Source organism: Pleuronectes platessa, chromosome 11, assembly GCF_947347685.1.
Source record: "Pleuronectes platessa chromosome 11, fPlePla1.1, whole genome shotgun sequence".
Classification (NCBI taxonomy): Eukaryota; Metazoa; Chordata; class Actinopteri; order Pleuronectiformes; family Pleuronectidae; genus Pleuronectes; species Pleuronectes platessa.
The window spans coordinates 17,885,487-17,903,637 of record NC_070636.1 but is presented as its reverse complement, the minus strand read 5'-3'; positions in this window follow the sequence as shown (position 1 = coordinate 17,903,637).

Sequence of the window (18,151 nt, the reverse complement as noted above, 5' to 3'; positions counted from 1 at the left end):
CTCTGTTTTGCTCTCTCACTGCTCCATGCATCAAGGGATTTGGAGAAGAATCCAGATGTTGCATCTCAAACGGCTTGATTGTGTGTTTGGGTGGGCTGGATTTTTCTTGAGACGGGATGATTTCTACTATACTCAGATCAATGGCTGCACAAAGCATCTGGGGATTGGTATGAACAATTGCTGAGCACTTTATTGGAACAGCGTACTATTGAGCCTCCTCTTGCTATCGAAACTGCTTCAGTTCACCGTGCTATGGATTCCACAAATTCCAATCAATGTGGTCGGGATTCAATCGAATAAATTCTACTGATTTGTCAAGATGCACATTCATGCTGCCAATCTCCCTATCTCCAAATATGGTCTACTAGTTTGATATCTGTTGACTGTGAAGGCCGGTGAAGTTCACCGAACTCACTGATTTATCCTTATTAAACAAGTTTGACATTTTTTTTATAATCATGCTGGAATAAGCCATTAGAAAATGTTAACTCTGGCTATAAAGAAATGAATATGGTTAGCAACAACCATGACATCTGACAGTGCCATGATTCTTAGGGTTTGTGGGAAATATCAATTGTCTTGCACATATATTCTCCATAATATACTGTTTAGAAAGGTAGTGCTCCAGCATAGACTGTATATAAGGATGGATGACATGAGTGCTGCCCAAAAGTGAAACCAAAGTATCTTGATCATTTTCTGATGCCTGGCTGGAGTTTAGATCATAAACCCTGCCTTTTCTATGTTAATAGCTAAATGAAATAATACAATTGAATAAAACACCGATGTATGATCAAGTGCTAATTCTTCATTTAAGTCTGGTTTTAATCAGTTATTGATCCTATAAAAACATGAAACATCACGATTGACAGTCTGTGACTAACCCTCGATTGGTCATGTGCTACTGTAGCTCCTTCCCCCAATTGCTCCTGCGAAGACTTCAGCTCAAAATAACCAAGATTGTGTTTGTACCCGGCACATTTGGGGATTTTCTTCTTCGCTGAATTAATGGAAGATGTTCACATTCTGCCCGCTGCTCTCCTCTGACATGAGTGGCTTTATCTTAGGGTTGGACGGGTCTGACTGTCATACATACTGGACAAAGTGACAACAGTAAAGGATAGATGAGTAAGATGAAGGATGGAAGGAGAATAACATTAATAGATGGATGGGCTGAATGGAGTGAGGGAAATAGGGAGGGAGGCATGAAATAATGAATGGGGGAGTGCGGAAGTACTAAAGGCATGGAGGGAGGAAGAAAATAACTGATGGATTGAGGAAGACAAGTGGATGGATGGCTGGCAGGAGAAATGGTGGAGGAGGAGGACGTGTTGATGGGATGGACAGGTGGCAGACAGGGTGAGTGAAGTAGGCTATTTAAGAAAGGGTAGACAGAGATGCACGGATGGTTCAGGGGTAATGGAACGATAATAATAATAAGATGAGGGATTGGGATTTTACAGTCTGCTGACAGTGGAGATGGAGGAATATGCAAAAGTCAACATGGCTAAGGTACAGATAGGCGATGTAATAGACATGATCAAATCTGTGCTCCTTTTAGATGTTTCTGCTGTGTGGACAGCAAAGACAGGCTGTAATTATAAGCAATTTAATCACTGACTGTCTAATCTAACCACTGTGGAAAAGACCCTATCCATAACTTTTAAAACTATTTGAAATTATGTGGTTTAAAAATTCCAGGAGATAATTTTGACTTTACTCTAAGTATCTATTTACTTCACATGACTGGTTGCTGATCCTTGTTTTTCAGGTTGGAATGTTTCGATTCATGTTAGCAGTGGGACTTTGCCAAGGTCAGTTCACCACTTTGGTCCAGATTAAAATACAAGAAGCTATTGGTTTAGTTGTCACAAAATGTAGCACAAACATTAACCATCCCTCAGACTGAAGCCTTGTGACCCTGGTGATGCCTTTGGTTTTGTCTAACATCATCAAGTTGACATGTGGGTTTGAAAGAAACAACTACTCGATAGATTACAAGTAACTTTTGCACAGACATTCAAATTTCCTGAAGCAAAAATAACGATAACTTTCCCATCAGCCTCAGTTGTATATTGTGTTTACCAGTGATTAGCAAATCCTAGCATGCTAAAACGTCATAGCTTATATTCAGTGATTTGTATTTACATATTCCGCATTTATTCAGTTAAACTGACTCAGACATGCAGTGAAGACATTTTCCTGAAATCCCGAGGGCCTGTTTGTCAGATTGCGAATGTCCGTGTTTCCGGAACTTTTCCTGCCAGAGCCGAAGTACAATATCTGAGTGAGTACAGGTGAGAATACAGCAGGAAAATGTTGACTATCAAAATTTGACAACAAGCAAGTAGGCGTGTTGAATATATTTGCAAAACACAATGGACACAAAACTGAAAGAATACAACTATTTCAGGATGCGACAACCAGTTGCCTCCACTCACCTGAATGTTCCGGATGGTTTCCTGTTGTTGTGAATGTGTCTGACCAGGACAACATCATGCTCGGCTGCTTAAAGGATCCAGATCACTTTAATTGGCTAATCTTTGCTTCCATATACACTGCACAGAGATAATGACTTTACCACATACGTAATAAGAGAATGGGATAAATACAGCTGGTTAAGTTGGCACCATTTCAATGAAATATTTGAGGTAACCAAAACTGTTATATTCCGCTTACAGTTTTTGTCATATATGTTAGACTATGACATTAATTTAACATACATTGCATATAATCCATTTCTGCAAGAACATAGATAAATGATTTTAAATGAGGACAATAAGTTTGGAATCATTCCTACTATTTGTCCCACTATGTCAGGTGCGCCTAAATGGAACAGGAGAAAGAAGGGAGGCAGAAAAAAAATGATGTCTGGGGACAGGGGGGAAAGAGAGAGAAAGGTCCGGATGGAGGGGATGTCCACAGGCTTAATGCACCCTGAATGCTATGGGACATTATCGATGTGAGCGGGTTGCTCCAAATCGCTCCCCCCTGGGACCAGTGGAGTGTTGCACCCCTGAAAGACCCAATGCTTCATTGAAAGGGGTCAGAGGCGAGGCGCTGTGCTCCATTTAGCAGCCTACTCATGATGGATGAATAGAAGGAGGGAGGGAGGGATGGAGAAGAGGAGGAGGACCGGTGCCATGCTGAGCGCAAGGGGGAACAGGCTGCCACCAGGGACGTCCTCCTGGAAACAGTGAAAGGTGGTAATGGGTGGTAATGGGTGATAAAGAGAACAGGCACAGGTGAAGTCAAAGGTGAACACAGGGTTTGAGGTCTGCATTCCCATAAGCAGTTGGCTCGGATGCATTACTTGTAGAAGTCTTTGTGTCAAGGCAACCGGGATGGGAGTATTTCAGAAAACATCTTATAAAAGTTTTAAACATAGACTAAGTAATAATAGATATGGAATGTTATTTAATTAAGGAGGCCTCCCATTCTAAATGTAAATTAAATTTAAATATTTATCCATGTTTAGAAAAAAGTGGAAATTGTATTAAGACACAGTATATTCAAATATATATCTACAATCAAATGAAAAAACAACATCATTATTAAAGTACAAGCCTACCCACTGTATATTTACTGAAAGATGGCTATGTTTTTCAGGGTCCAATTCACTTTCTGGTTCACTTTCTCTTTACCCATGCCAAACTGTCTCATACATAATGAGGATAAAAATGACGTAAATACCCATATTCATGTAAAATTGTCAAATTTGGTTTCTACACAGAATGGGTATATTGTTTGCTAAGTAAATTTAAAGTCCATTTTATCAGCCAGTTTGAATGAGAAAGCAAGATAAGTAGTCCTGGTCGGCGTACCCAGCAAATGAGGTCCAACGTGGCACAAACACAAAATAAATCAATGACACACAGGCCATGAAGGAAAAGCTTGGCTGTCAGCCCAGACTTTGGGGCCTCTCCAGTATTCCTAAAATACATTTGAATGTCCAAGACTCGCGATCCTGAGGTATGAGTAATCAGATAAATGGGAGCCATCCCGGAGGAGAGCAGACAACATGGATGACTGGATCCGAGTCCCATCGTCTGTGTACCATGACGCTTATCTCTGCTAGACTCGCCACCAGATAGCACTGCTAATTTGTTGAGCCACTGGCAAAGTCAAACGGTAACTCTTCTTCTGTCGTTTGAAGGAAAACCACTTCAAAAATCTGTCCGACTAGAAAATACCTCCGCTGTTATTCATGAGATAACTGTGTGGACAGGTAGAGTGAACAAAGTGTAACATTTGAACCTGTCATGCTAGAATAACTAATAGGGATGCTACAGCCCGTCAAAAGGTGCTCCTTAGGTTCCCTGACTGAAATCCTGAGAGGATGGGGTTTGTGTGTGCATGTGTGTGTGTGGGTTTTGTTTTTGATAACACCTCCAAGCTTTTTCCAACACCGACCTTGTCAGGACCAGGAGTCCTCATGGGGACCTAAGTCCTTTATTCCACTACTGCAGATATTTTTGAATGGATTCACACAACCTTTGCTTACAAACTATCTCCATCCAGATGAGAACACAGAAACAACTACAAACACTCAAACAAGCATACCAGGCCAATAGGTGGCGATACATTCTACATCAATCCTGTAGAAGAACACCGTGGTCAAATTGTTATTGGGCAAGGCACATTCCTGTGGATGCCAGCAATGTGGTGCAAAAATGCTAAATTTTGTTATAATATATATAATAATAATAAAATATATAATTTATTTATTAATTAGACCTTGCAGTGCTAATCAAACGTTAGATGTGACGTCATTTTCCAAACACTTCGTTTGACATGTATTTACATGGGCTTTGAAAACTTTTGGAAGATTTTAAAAACATCTAACAATATTGAATAGATTTAAAGTGCTGTGATACAAATTCAAATTTAAATTTAAACAATGATTTAATGTATAGATAGATAAGAATATCCCTGTCACTTAGTTGAACTACCAACGATATGCTAAAATATAGGTTAAAAAAAGGATTGTGATTTATTGAATCCAAATAAATTTTACTCAGATGTTTGGTAAATCTAGATAATACATCTAAAAAAAATCCTGCAATGTGAATATGTTTTCCTTTTGAAATTGATTGGCATTTACCAAACCCTACAAAGGATTGGTTTTTGATTTAGTTAATTTATTCAGTACTTTTTATTTAAATTTGTAGCACTTAAATTCTTGTCAATTATACTACGTGTATTTTGTTGCCATACATTTTGAAGTAGCCCTTAATTGTTACAGTGTGTGGACGATGTAAGCTCAAACAAAGAAGAAAAAGTTTGTTCCCCCCGAATTTGGGTTTTCAGAATGATAATGAGGCAAAAAGTCATTTCTGAGGTCCTGGTTAAGGTTGAGGGTAATATGTGAGTTGTGGTTAGGCATGGACTGGTCATGGTTGAGGATGGGGTTAAGGCATAAGGTTTTGGTTCTGCTGTCCAAAATGAAATTAAGTTATTTCAAAGTCTTGATAAGTAAAGCTTTGTGTGTGTGTATGTGTGTTTGACTCTAAAAGAGGGAGGGATGGAGAGAGGAGAAAGAGAAAAGTGAGAGGCTGTGTAGGAGGCGGCAGCTCTGCTAGCTCCTAGGAGAGACTGGGAGGACGAAGGGTCATTATTGACTGAATGAATTTTTAAAGAGGTCCCTCATTTGGGGGGTGGGCGGGGCAGTGTGTCTGTGACTGCATGTGTGTGTGAAGCCATACTAACAACTCATCTACACCATGTACAGCTCTCCTCTCCTCTCCTTCCTCACCCGAGTTTCCCATCGTGCCAATGTACAGATCATAGATGCCCACCACACACAACCTCGAGCCCCGTGACCGATTTCGACCCTCGTGCTTCTCCGTGTAAGCTCCACAGTTTCCATGCACACCAGGCAAGCCTTATTGATTGCCCTTTCACACCCTTTAACAATCAATGGCAGACCTGGTTTCAGGAGGAGCGCCCGTGGGAGGAAGGAGGAAAGGAGCAGGCAGAGGAGAGGAGAAGCTCGGTTGTTGAGGGAAACAACAACGAATCCTTGGTTTTATTTGGGGGGGGGGCTCGCCCGGAGGGGGTAAGAGGACCAAGAGGGAGGGGGGAGGGGGGGGGGGGGGTACTCGAGGCCACAAACCTCCAGCTCTGTGGATGTTGGGAGCAAGGCCAGCCCGTAGCTGCAAGAAGCACTCAGAGGCAGTGCATGTTTTGCATGTTGGAAGATAGAGAGAGACGGATGTGTGGTTGTGTGTGTGTGTGTGTGTGTGTGTGTGTGTGGGTGTGTGGGTGTGTTTGTGTGTGTGTGTGTGTGTGTGAGGGGGGTGATGCAGTGGGCTTAGAAAATACTCTGCATGTTCACTGACCCTGGCAGATAGCAGACGAAAGAGGGAGGGGGGGTATTCAATCATACTAATGAGCGAGGGAGGGAGGAAGGAAGAGAAGAAGAGAGGGATGAAAGGGTGTGCAGCAAGGCAAAAAACAAAAAGAAACGTGGTGGGGAGGGGGTGTGTTTTGGCAGTGCCAAGCAAACAACCAGCTTCCCCACACACACACACGCACACATACATGGCATCTTTATACACTCTATGTCTCTCTACACACACACAGACACACACACACACACTCAGTCCCGAGAGCAGCCACACTCATTAGTGCAAGCGAGACCCGCTGTTGGATGGAGCTGAAACACCAGCTCAAAGCTGGTGCCCCCCCTCTCTCTCTTTCATTCATTCTCTGCTGATGTCCCTCTCTCGCTCACTCTCATCTGTCTCCACACTCTCTCCATCGCCATCCTCACTCCACCCTTCTCAGCCAATTTGCCCCTCTGTTGTTTCTCCCTGTCCCCTCTCCATTCATTTGCCTCCCCATACCTTCTCCTTTATCATTTGTCCACTTGATTCTACACACAGCGCTCACCTCCCACCCCTCCATGCTTAATCGCACCCCTGTTTCTTTCTGCTCTCAGTCTCCCATATCTGTCCGTCCATTTGTCCTTCCCTCCCTTGTTTCCTTTCCTCCCCGCTCCTTTCTCACCCGTCCATTGGATTCCCTACACAGTCCTCCCCTCCTTGTCTCTGCTCTCCTGGTGGAGGGGTGATTTGGAGGATTAGGCCAGTGGCAGGGTTGTTGCTGTGTCAGTCTAACAGGGAAGGATCTGGACCAGAGCTCAGTTCAAATCCCTTTCTCCACGCCTGCCTGCCTGGCTACCGAATTAGAAGCGTTCCATCTTTCATCTCACTCATCCTCTTCTGTTTCCCCCTGTAGTAACTCCACATCAAGGTGTTTGTTTTCTCTGGCATCTTTCAGGGTCCTGGGCATATTTCAATGCCAATTTTGTCAACCTTTTACTCATTATCTCTGACGTTCTCCTATACCCTTCCCTTATTTTTAGGTTCAGGTCAACTTGAATGCAGCTCGTTCACCTTTAACCCCAAATGAGCCCAAAGCACAACTGAATAATAAGTAATAACTGAAATTATTAGAAAAATGTGTTTTAGTCCATTTCTATTCAGCTTTAAATGGCTTGATGCTTCCAGTTATCATTATTTTTGTATGCCAAGAAACACCTTTAAAAAAACACCTTAGTTGGCTTTAAAATGCCACTCTTCCTCATAACCCAATCCTCCTTAAAATATTTGCAGGGGGGGGGGCTAATGCTCTTTTTAATTGCAGCTCAAGGCAAGTATACAGTCAATCCTCTTGGATAAGAGAGTTTTTTTTCCCTCAGCAGCCTTAGGTGGGCTAAGGGAAGCAGGTTAGCTCCGCTTTAGTAAGGTTTTTTTTTGCAGTAGGTCACAAAATAGCTGTGTATGGCAGGTTCCCTTTTGGCTGTTTCTAAAAAAAAATGGGTTATTTAGGATTCAACAATATCGGCTGAGACTGTGGTGAGAGAAAACAATGCGGTCTCTTGAAGGATGAATCTGTTTCGGGCATCAATATCCTTTACGTTAATGTGCACGTCAGACACACACAAGAAATCAGATGATCACACAGGTTGTAAGCAAGCCAGGTATAATGCAGTAGTTCCTGACTTGGAAAATTCATGTAAGTGCTTCTGTGGAACAACAACTCGGGAAGTAGAGATGTTACCAAGTTGCTGACGTCATCACTTATAAACCGATTAACGAGATTTTACACTTTTTCAATCAAAAATAAGGCACAACTAAGTCACTGGTATCTATGAGTGTCTACTGAGGGCCGATCAATTTGTCCAAGGAATCCATCTCCAAAGGAAATTACTTTAATGTACTGAGTGTTCATAAAGATAGTGGTTAAACTTCTATAAATCCTTTACTTTACAGTCACATCTTCGATTTGTCTTTTTCTGTTGAAATCAGTGTTAATTTCGTTGACGAAATCTATGACGAAAAATATTCGTTAACGATCTTTTTCCATGACGAAGACGAGACGAAGACGGATCTTTGAAAATAAAAACTATGACTAACTCTATTTTAACTTTCGTTGACGAGACGAGACGAGACGAAAATGTTGGTGGTTGACTAAGTCACAATAATTTTTTTAAACATCGTATCAGGCCGTCATGAAGTATCAGTAGCGGGCGAGTGAGTATGTCTGTGTGTGTCTGTGTGTGTGTGCGCCCCAGATAGCGCACCGGTCCTCAGGCTCCGCCCCCCTCCCCGCTCACTCGCTCAGAGACACAAGATCAGAGCTCGTTCACGTGAACCGGCTGCTTCTTAAAAGTGGAAACAGTGAAAACACAGAGTTTCTCTGGTCTCAGCTGCTCAGAGATCAGCGCAGCAACTTCTTGATCAGAGCAGAAGCTGCAGGTGGTTTGTACCGAGCTTCAGTTTCTGTGTCCGCCTCCGGCCTGACCTGCTCTCACTTTTTGTTTTCACATTTAAAACTAAATATATATTTTTAAGCTATTAGGCTGCAGCTATATGTTTTTATTTATTTCAAAATAGGGTACTTCTTATTTCATACATTTCCCACAAATACGGGGAGGACTCAAATAACCCTACAAAGTTCTGTGTTTAATTTATTTCAAAGTAGGTCACACTTGCCTGTGTATTTTCTTCTCTTCATAAGTGTTCGGTGTTTTCCTTTGTTGTAACAGGTACAAATAGCAATAAAATGTCAAGAGTTTTCTTTATTGTCGTTCTATAATTCGTAAATGCAACAAACTATAGTTTAGTATAGTATAACTTTATATTAAACTTTATTAGCTTTGTTATCAAATAGGTTTTACGGCTCCAGACACATTTTATTTGGGGGAAGAGGGGGCAAAATAAGTAAGTAAAGGTTGCCGACCCCTGCTATAGACCTATGCTGGTAGGGATATCTAATGGACAACCTAAGTACTGCAAGCTAGACTATTATGCAGTTTTAGACACAACACAGGGTCCCTGGGCCTGAGAAGGGAAGAAAAGGAGTTTAATGTGGCTAATAAATGTGACTAAAACTAGACTAAAATGTAATTCGTTTTCGTCGACTAGAACTAGACTAAAACTAAGAAGGATAAAAATGACTAAATGTGACTAAAACTAAAATGCATTTTCGTCAAAAGACTAAGACTAAGACTAAATCAAAAATAGCTGCCAAAATTAACACTGGTTGAAATCATTCAAACTCTGAACTGCACTGATAGAAATGTGACAAATTCCGTAGGTAGTGTGTAACAGAAGCTTTGGATCAGGAGACATGCCAGTAAATGTTTATCGTCTGTGATATAATTCAGCTGAATGTCTGAATGTAGCCCAGCAGCAGCAGCAGTGACAGTCATGGTGCTACGTTACTGTCTCTGCCACCAGCCTCACTGGACCGGACCCAGGGGAGGGGAGCAGGTTACACTGATGCTGTCTGAAGGACACTGGGACGAGTGTGTGTGTGTGTGTGTGTGTGTGTGTGTGTGTGTGTGTGTGGGTGTGTGTGTGTGGGGGGGGGGGGGGGGGGGGGGGTGTATGTGTGTGTGAGTGTGTGTTTGTGAAGGTCTGTCATAGACTACATTTTGGGGACAAATTTCAGTCCAAAGAGCAGTTAATTGGGCACACCTTGTCCAACGGGGACACAAGTTGTGTCTCTAAATTAGAAAAAGCTGATCTTTGAGCCTGCGCTTAAGGGTGCAAGTGTGTGTGTGTGTGTGTCTGTGTGTGTGTGTGTGTGTGTGTGTGTGTGTTGTGTGTGTGTGTGTGTGTGTGTGTGTGTGTGTGTGTGTGTGTGTGTGTGTGTGTGTGTGTGTGTGTGTGTGTGTGTGTGTGTGTGTGGGTGATAGAGAGAGAGAGAGAAGATTTTTAAAGTTGCTTTCCAGCATGAATCCCTGCACATTTGTGCCAGAACCAAGCAGAGGCCACAATAGCTTTAGACTGAGGGACAATGGGCCAGTGGAGAGTCCACGTTGTTGGGAGTCCCTGGCAGAGAATAGTGGGAGAGAATTCAGCGACAGTCACATGAATAGAGGCTTGATCAAGGCCAGTGTGTTAAACAAGTGTGTGCTCATAAACTCAACTTTGTGCGTGGGTAAAATTATATATCAGATTTTTTTTAATACCATACATGAGCTTTGAGTGGCAGAGAACGAGACAAAAGAAAATCCAAACATTAAGAGGAAAATATGATTGATTTAAAAAAAAATCTCAGAATAATGGTTCAGAAGAACCCTCCCAACGTAAAGGCCAGAATGGCTATGTGAGCTCTGTGTGGGGGGGACGCATTCTCCTCCAGAGAATCTAGGTTTCCCCATTACTGTTTCTATTGTCGGATTAGACAGTGAAAATGATTTTTCACCACAATTTCAATGTTTATCTCTTGAATATGTCACAACATAAATATTTTCAACACTTCCTGTACCCGTTTAAAAGTAAAACAACTCATGCGTGCGTTTCTATCGATTCATTTATTTTAACAATGTTTTGATTATTATTGCATTCAATTGTGTATAAAGCCGTACTTGTATATGAGGAACTGAAGTTGTAATATCAGAAACCTCACATTGCAGTCCTGCAGCAGAAACGTGCCGCTGTGGTCACGCACTGCTCACGCGTGTCATCTCATCAACGCCACTTGGACCTGCTGCAGGTAACGTCAACACTCTGCCAGACTGTTGTTCTCCATCGAGGTAGAAAAGCTCTTCCTATTCCTCTGCCCTTTTTAAAACCTTTTTCTGTCACCTGCCTTTCTGCTGAATATTTATCTCTGTCTGTTTTTTGCTGGCGCCGAACATCATCTACATGACTTCTGTTCCTGCCATGCTCAGCCAGATCTCATGACCACTCTTCCATGTTGAACTCCTGCCAGCCTTTGTCTCAGCCTCACCTCTTTGATCTCTGACGGCTCACTGGCCTGTTGGACTCTATGATCATTAACTCTGTCACCACACAATTTGTATTAGTTTTACAATAAACGTTTGAAAATGACTCTCACTCTGCTCCTGAAAGACCCTTCCTTTTAGGTTAATGCTTTACAAATGGATTCCCCCCGAGAGAAACTATCCCATCTTAATAAACACATATACTTTACTATACTTATCAATAAATAAAATTAGATAAATATGAATCAAAATACCTATTCAGCTTTTAATGAATGCAGGATCAGCATTGAAAGTCCCTTGGACCTTTGTGCAACTCCTTGATTCAGAACCTCTATGAATCTTTGGATTCTGCAAAAAAGGAGCAGGTATTTTGTTTCGGTAAGAGGTACACGTTGGTGGTGAACTTTGATTCTACTGTCTAAAATAGTAATGTTTTGTAAATGGACTAAAGGAAGCTTTACATTGGCCGGACCAAAATATTGAGAATAAAAACAACAGAATTATCCTCCTTTATTGTTGAAAGGGCTTCGATTACTGCTATTACCATGTGCATCACATTATTCAGTACCTGTTTCATCGACGTTATGTAAGTGTTAAGAAATATATCGCAGTGTTAATGAAAGTGATGAGACATTTCTTTAAATAAATCAATAATCAATAAACAGAATTTAATGGTGCCATACCAAATCCTTTCACAAGGTTTTGAGGAAATCCATTCAGTTTTTTTGTGTAATCTTACTAACAAATAAACAAACAAACAGACAGAGATAAAAACATAACCTGCTTGGTGGCAGTAGAGAAACCCCAAAAGTGTGAAAAATCAGCGGGATAGGGGAATGTCTGTAACATCAGAGCCCTTTGCAGAACCAGTGACTGTTTACACCATGCTGATTAAGGCTGTCACCTCCATTAAACTCTATTTGTATTTTCCAGTATATATCGGAGTTGTAACTTAGCAATGTATTTTACGTCAACCAGGAACGATCGGTTTACCAGGGATGGAGAGGGTAGCAACCAAAGCAGAGGAGATGGAGTAGGCTTCAGTTAATTGGATTGGGTGGAAAGGCCCAGGAGGTGTCCAAGAAAAGTTTGTGACGCTCCAGACAAAAAAAATAAACCGTTCTGAGGAAGGATTACAGTCTAGAAACAAAGCCATCAATACCGAGGACAAACACGGATCACCACCAGTGTGGCTCTTCCTTATTGGAGAGGGCTGAAAGAAGAGAGGGGACTGAGGGCAGACAGGGATTGAAGACTTAATGCTGTTGGACAGGTTGGCATTTGAACAATATTTGGAGTTGTCTGTGTACCTGTAAAATGTTATTGTATTTTACAGTGTTTGTGTAATTACTGTCACTGCCAGAGGGAGGAGACACAAGTTCTGTATTGCAGGTAAAAGAGTAATACTTTTATACATTAGCATTTGCTAAACCAACACATTATACTATATTAATTTTTTTCACTTAGAAAGGAGAATGTGAGCAACTGGAAATAATAACCGCTAAAATAGATATAAACTGGCTGATCACGTGGGCTCGATATGATTAATGAAAATTTTTAATCTGCATTTTATTCCAAATTAGACAAGGTCAAATTGTGTATGGCTAAAATAGCAAGTATTCCGGTATTGCTTGATTATTCATGAGTGATGAAAGTTAGAAAAATAAGATTTGGGTTTAAGTGTGTTGAAGAATCACCCATGCATGTCACAGGCCTGTACGCAGCAGCCCCTACTGCGTTTGTTAAGGGCATAGTGAACGTGAGCCTGGCATTTACTCTCACAGCCAGCAGCCTCGCTGGATACACAGGGAGAGTCCGCAGATCAGAGGGAGCGGGAGCACGGAGCAACGTCAAACAGGCTTAAAAGATGATGTTGACTTTTCTCACACCACACAAGTCAGTACAGTGAGGGTGCACACACACACACACACACACACACACACACACACACACACACACACACACACACATGCACAGAGTCAAATCCAGGCGTACAGACAGACGTGACACGGGTATTAAGTTGAGAACGATATGAAGATATACATGACAGGAAAGAAAGCAGGTAAAAATGGGACAAGCACACACACACACACACACACACACACACACACATACACACACACACACACACACACACACACACACACACACACACACACACACACACACACACACACACACACACAGTCCTTTCACCTGCCTGCCAACAGTTATTTGATCAGAGTGGTTTCAACGCTTGCCAGTGATGGAATTCGCTCTCCGCACATTTGTGCTCCAGCGGGAAGCCCAAAGATGAACGTGGGAACGTCTCAAAGCCCACAGGCTGGAAAAAAAGGGAGAGAAAGAGAGAGAGAATGCTGATATTGACAGAAAAACACCCAGATGCTTCAGTCTACCCTGGGATCACATGTACAGAATTAGATCTGGATTCTGCTGATAAGAAGAAATGATGTCACTGTTGCTCATAATGAGACATAGCTTGTAGCCTTTAGTTAATGACTATTTCCATAAGTGTACTTATATTTAAGGGTGTGTGGTCCTAAACCACGACAGAATGACTCATAAAGAGGAGGTCACACCATGACTATGGGTTCAGCCCTGCTTCTGGAAGTATTTTCCCCGCACTGTAAATTCCATTTCAAAATTTGTATTCTCATGATACATATCCTCGATGTCTGGATGATATAATGATTCAGTATGATGACCATCTGTCTTTTCTTACTCCTGGAAATCATCTTGTTCCATCATCTACCATTCTCTGCTGCTAACAGCTAAAGAGATCAGCTATTTGTGTGAATCAGAGCTGCTGAAACCTCAAAATGCTGCAATTGGAAATTACACTGCACCAAATTCATGCAAAACTGAATCAGCTTTGGAAAGTGTTCGGATTCAACCCTGTGCAACACCTGTTGTGAAACATCACTCATAGCTCTCCTAAAAACAAATCTGTACATGTTATAAAAGACCCATTGATCCTGTTGTATAGCCTCACTATGCAATACTAGAGATATGCTTCCTTTGATTATTCACATATTCTTAATGTGTTTTCCCTTTATAATTTCGATTTTAGACCAGAATTCTGAATCAATAATTTGTAACCAGGTGCAGTGTTTGAAGGTCTTTCTGCAGCAGTATTTGAAATTGTATCTATATTTTATAGGTTAACAAAAAAAAAATTGTCCACATGTTGCAGAAACTGGTTCTGAATATTCTGGGATGTTTGGGGGAATGGTTATTGCTCGAGTTCAGGGACACGTCTGATATTCTTGGTTATGGGGATGTAGGTGTTCCGGAGGGCTGCGTGTGTTCCTTTAAGTAGGCAAGTAGAAAACCTAATTGGCCAGACTCACTGTTAGTGGTGCACACAGCAGAGTTTTCAGCTCGGTGATCAAAGGTTTGTTACAGAAATGCTCTGTTGTATGTTCGCCTGCTAGTCTGTATCTGTGTGAGACTGCTGTTTGATTGTTTCAGGTAGAGCACAGTGGATTTTGGAACTGCAGCTGGAAACAAGTGGTCGAGACCAGTGAGACCATAACAACCCTCTGAGGGTTCGGGGCTACAAGTGACTTCTTTCACATTGCATACAGCCATTGGATCCACTGGTAATTTCAAACCATTGATTATTGCAGCTTTGAAGGAGCAGGCTTGGAGCAGTTCCAGCTGCCTAACAGTCACCTCTAATTCTCTCACTCACCTCCAACCAAACAAAGCCCTTGGAAACACACTCAGATCTTTTGCTTTGGCCTTTTGTGTAGCTGTTTTACTTAATTATGGAACCATTATTGTGTTTAAGATGCATTCATGTTTTATCATTATCATAAAATGTTGTTTCTGTCTATACTGAAGCTCCATCCAGACTCTGGGACCAAATCAGCTAGGGCGAGATGGCAGCGCCTGCATCTGGGATGTATTGGATTCACTTTTGTCGTTTTTATATACAGGGTATATGTTCCAAAGGAATTTCAGAGCATTGTTGATTTGTGCATATAGATTCATTGAAGAAAATCCACTGTTAATATGGAATAATGATACAATTCATAGTGTAATACCTTCATTGAATTATTATATTGCTTCTGATTAAAGATATATTTAAAAAAAGAAATTATTCAGCATATTCCCCAAAAAAAAACATTTCTGAGATAGAACACATGGAGCAGTTTTGTGTGTTGTACACAAGATGAATTGACGCTGCCATTTTGACCACATGTAGTTCCCGAACCCGCACCCCCTCTTGATCTATGTGCTAATGCTCTCACTTATCTCTCCTCTCAGATCACAGGCATGAAGGGAAATAATCCGCAGTAGTGGTGGTGGTGTTCAGACTCTAACAGGCACACACTCCGACAGACGCACAGGGACACTCTTTCACTCTCAGTCAGTCACACACATACTGTACAGACACTGATGGAATAGATACACATACAATAAGATAACAGTCAGATAAACAGACAGCTGGATGTGCCAGACGCAGATGTTCACATGCACATTCAGGAATACGAAATATACCTTATGCCATCCCACTTGACAACCACACACACACACATGCACACACATACACACACACACACACACATACACGATCAATGATTCTGATCTTACAATTTTTAATTAAAGTTTTTTTTATATATTGACTTAAGCATAATCAATGTAGAGGTATCACAGAATACATGTAACAGTTATGTATTTACAGTACAAACTATGATGATGTGTATTTAGTTACACTTACAATTTAAATATTCGGTACTCATTAGATAATATAAAGGGAATATTTTAAAGTCTGTTCTACTCAGTCTTTAATTTAAAAGTAGTTTTTGTTTCGTTGAATTCTAAGAAATAAACTCTTGCTCATCAAATTACCTACCAAGCAAGCTACCTACTTAGCCAAATTGCAAACCAAGGGCAGATCAGCCTGTTAGTATTGTTAGCATGCTAGCTAAGTTGACCTAATAAACCAAAGCAAACCAAAGGGCAGATCAAATTTACAACATGATTTTGGCCACGTATTGTTTTTGCAATAATGTATCTACCAGGTTGAAGTTAGAAGTGCAAATGTCCTCCCTGTCTTTACACCTGAATCTGATCGGACAGTGATTTGCCGTGTCTGTTTTTGTGCATCTCTCCTGAAAGCTTACTGTTACAGCACTACCAGTGGAAGCCATGGGGGGCAGTGTAGCCACTAGATCGAGGCAGACGACCGTAGGACAGAAGAAACAATGGCCTAATTTTTTGAGAAGAGAATTTGCAAGTTGGCTGGAAACTGCAGCCATCTTCATGATGTTAAAAAAGGACAAACAGGCAGATTTTCCTTTCTCAAGGTGTACATTCACAACCTCCTCCACCTTCGCCATGTCTATTGTCAGAAGCTCTCGACTGTGATCTGCCCTCTAGTGAAGAGTACGGCTTAACAACCGAAACGTAAAGGAAACACGGTACGCAAGTGTATGGGCCGTGACAGTTACATCGTTTGAAATGAAAGTATCTTTCTTCATATGTAAAAACAGCATAAATGATCCTTAAAACTCCTTAATGCAAAGTCTATCACCAGAGCTTTATCACTGAGGAAAGACACACTGCTGAAAAACAAGTCTTCTTGATCTAAACTACTGAAATCATGACATGTAAAGAATATGTGCTCTTTCAATGGCTTTTTGTCTTGCAAGTTGTTGCAAATGGTTTTTTGTTGTTTTTGATGGCAAAACACAAAAGCCCGAAACAGTTTCAATTTTGCATCTCACACAAATCAAGCGGCAGCATGTCTGTTGTAAGTGGAATGTTTGATTCTTGAGGAAGAACCTTGACCGTGTGGAGCATTCTGTTTGATGCTCTGAACTTCGAGTCCTGCAGCCTGCATGGAAGATCAAAACCGTGGACCACACAAGACACTCACACACTTTCTTATCTATGTCTGTCTCTATCTGCCTGTGCTGGAGAGAACAGTATCTACTGTGCTGACTCTACACATCAAGGCAACAAGACAAGAATAAATACGTAATGTGCAAAGTTGGAAAGACAAAATAATTCAGAACTTTTTCTTAAATTTATTTTTAAACCTTATTATTGTTTCATTAAAAAAACTTCACAGGGAATAATCAGTCTTTTGATTGATGCATTAGCTGTAGGAACGCTGCACCGACACAGTAGATGGTGGTAATGCACCTTGACGTTGGTTACCACTCACCAATAAACCAAACAAAGAAGAAGGGTTTATTGGCAGGTAATGCACCATGACGTTGCAACAGCCATTAAACCGAAAAACAAAAAAAGAAGAAGAAGATGCGGAACGGTTTACCAACACAGTAGATGGCCGTAATGCACCTTGATGTTAGTTGCGACAAACCGAACAAAGAAGAAGATATATTAGTTGCCTTTTCTGTTTACAACTAACAATATATATTCCATTGCTTCCAGCTGTGTGTTTGTGAGAAGGATGAGTGTGTGTTTGGTCCTTGATCCACAATGTACCCGTGTCGTTTCTTCTTTTCGAGGCACATAACACACCCACACCCATTCAAATGTGCAGAAAAACACAATACAACACAGGAAAATACACAACAGTCACTTATGTACAGAAACACAAAACCCATAGGCAGAGCCGCACACCCACAGAGCAGAGCAGACTGCAGGCTGCAGAGCTCTGCCAAATGATGGGGTCCTAAGAGGCAGTGGCAGTGACCTTGGCTGCCCTTGTGTGTGCCTGACTCCAGCTGGGCGTCCATTAGAGGGCTCCACAACAGACGCTGGCCTCTGCTGAGAGCCAAGGGGTCAGATGCTATACACACAAACACACACACAAACACACACACATCCACCCTCAGTTGCACATGTGCCACATGGACACAAAAACCAATGCACACATACGCCGACGCACAGTTAGGTATAGACAGCGTGTGTGTATGTGAGCATTAG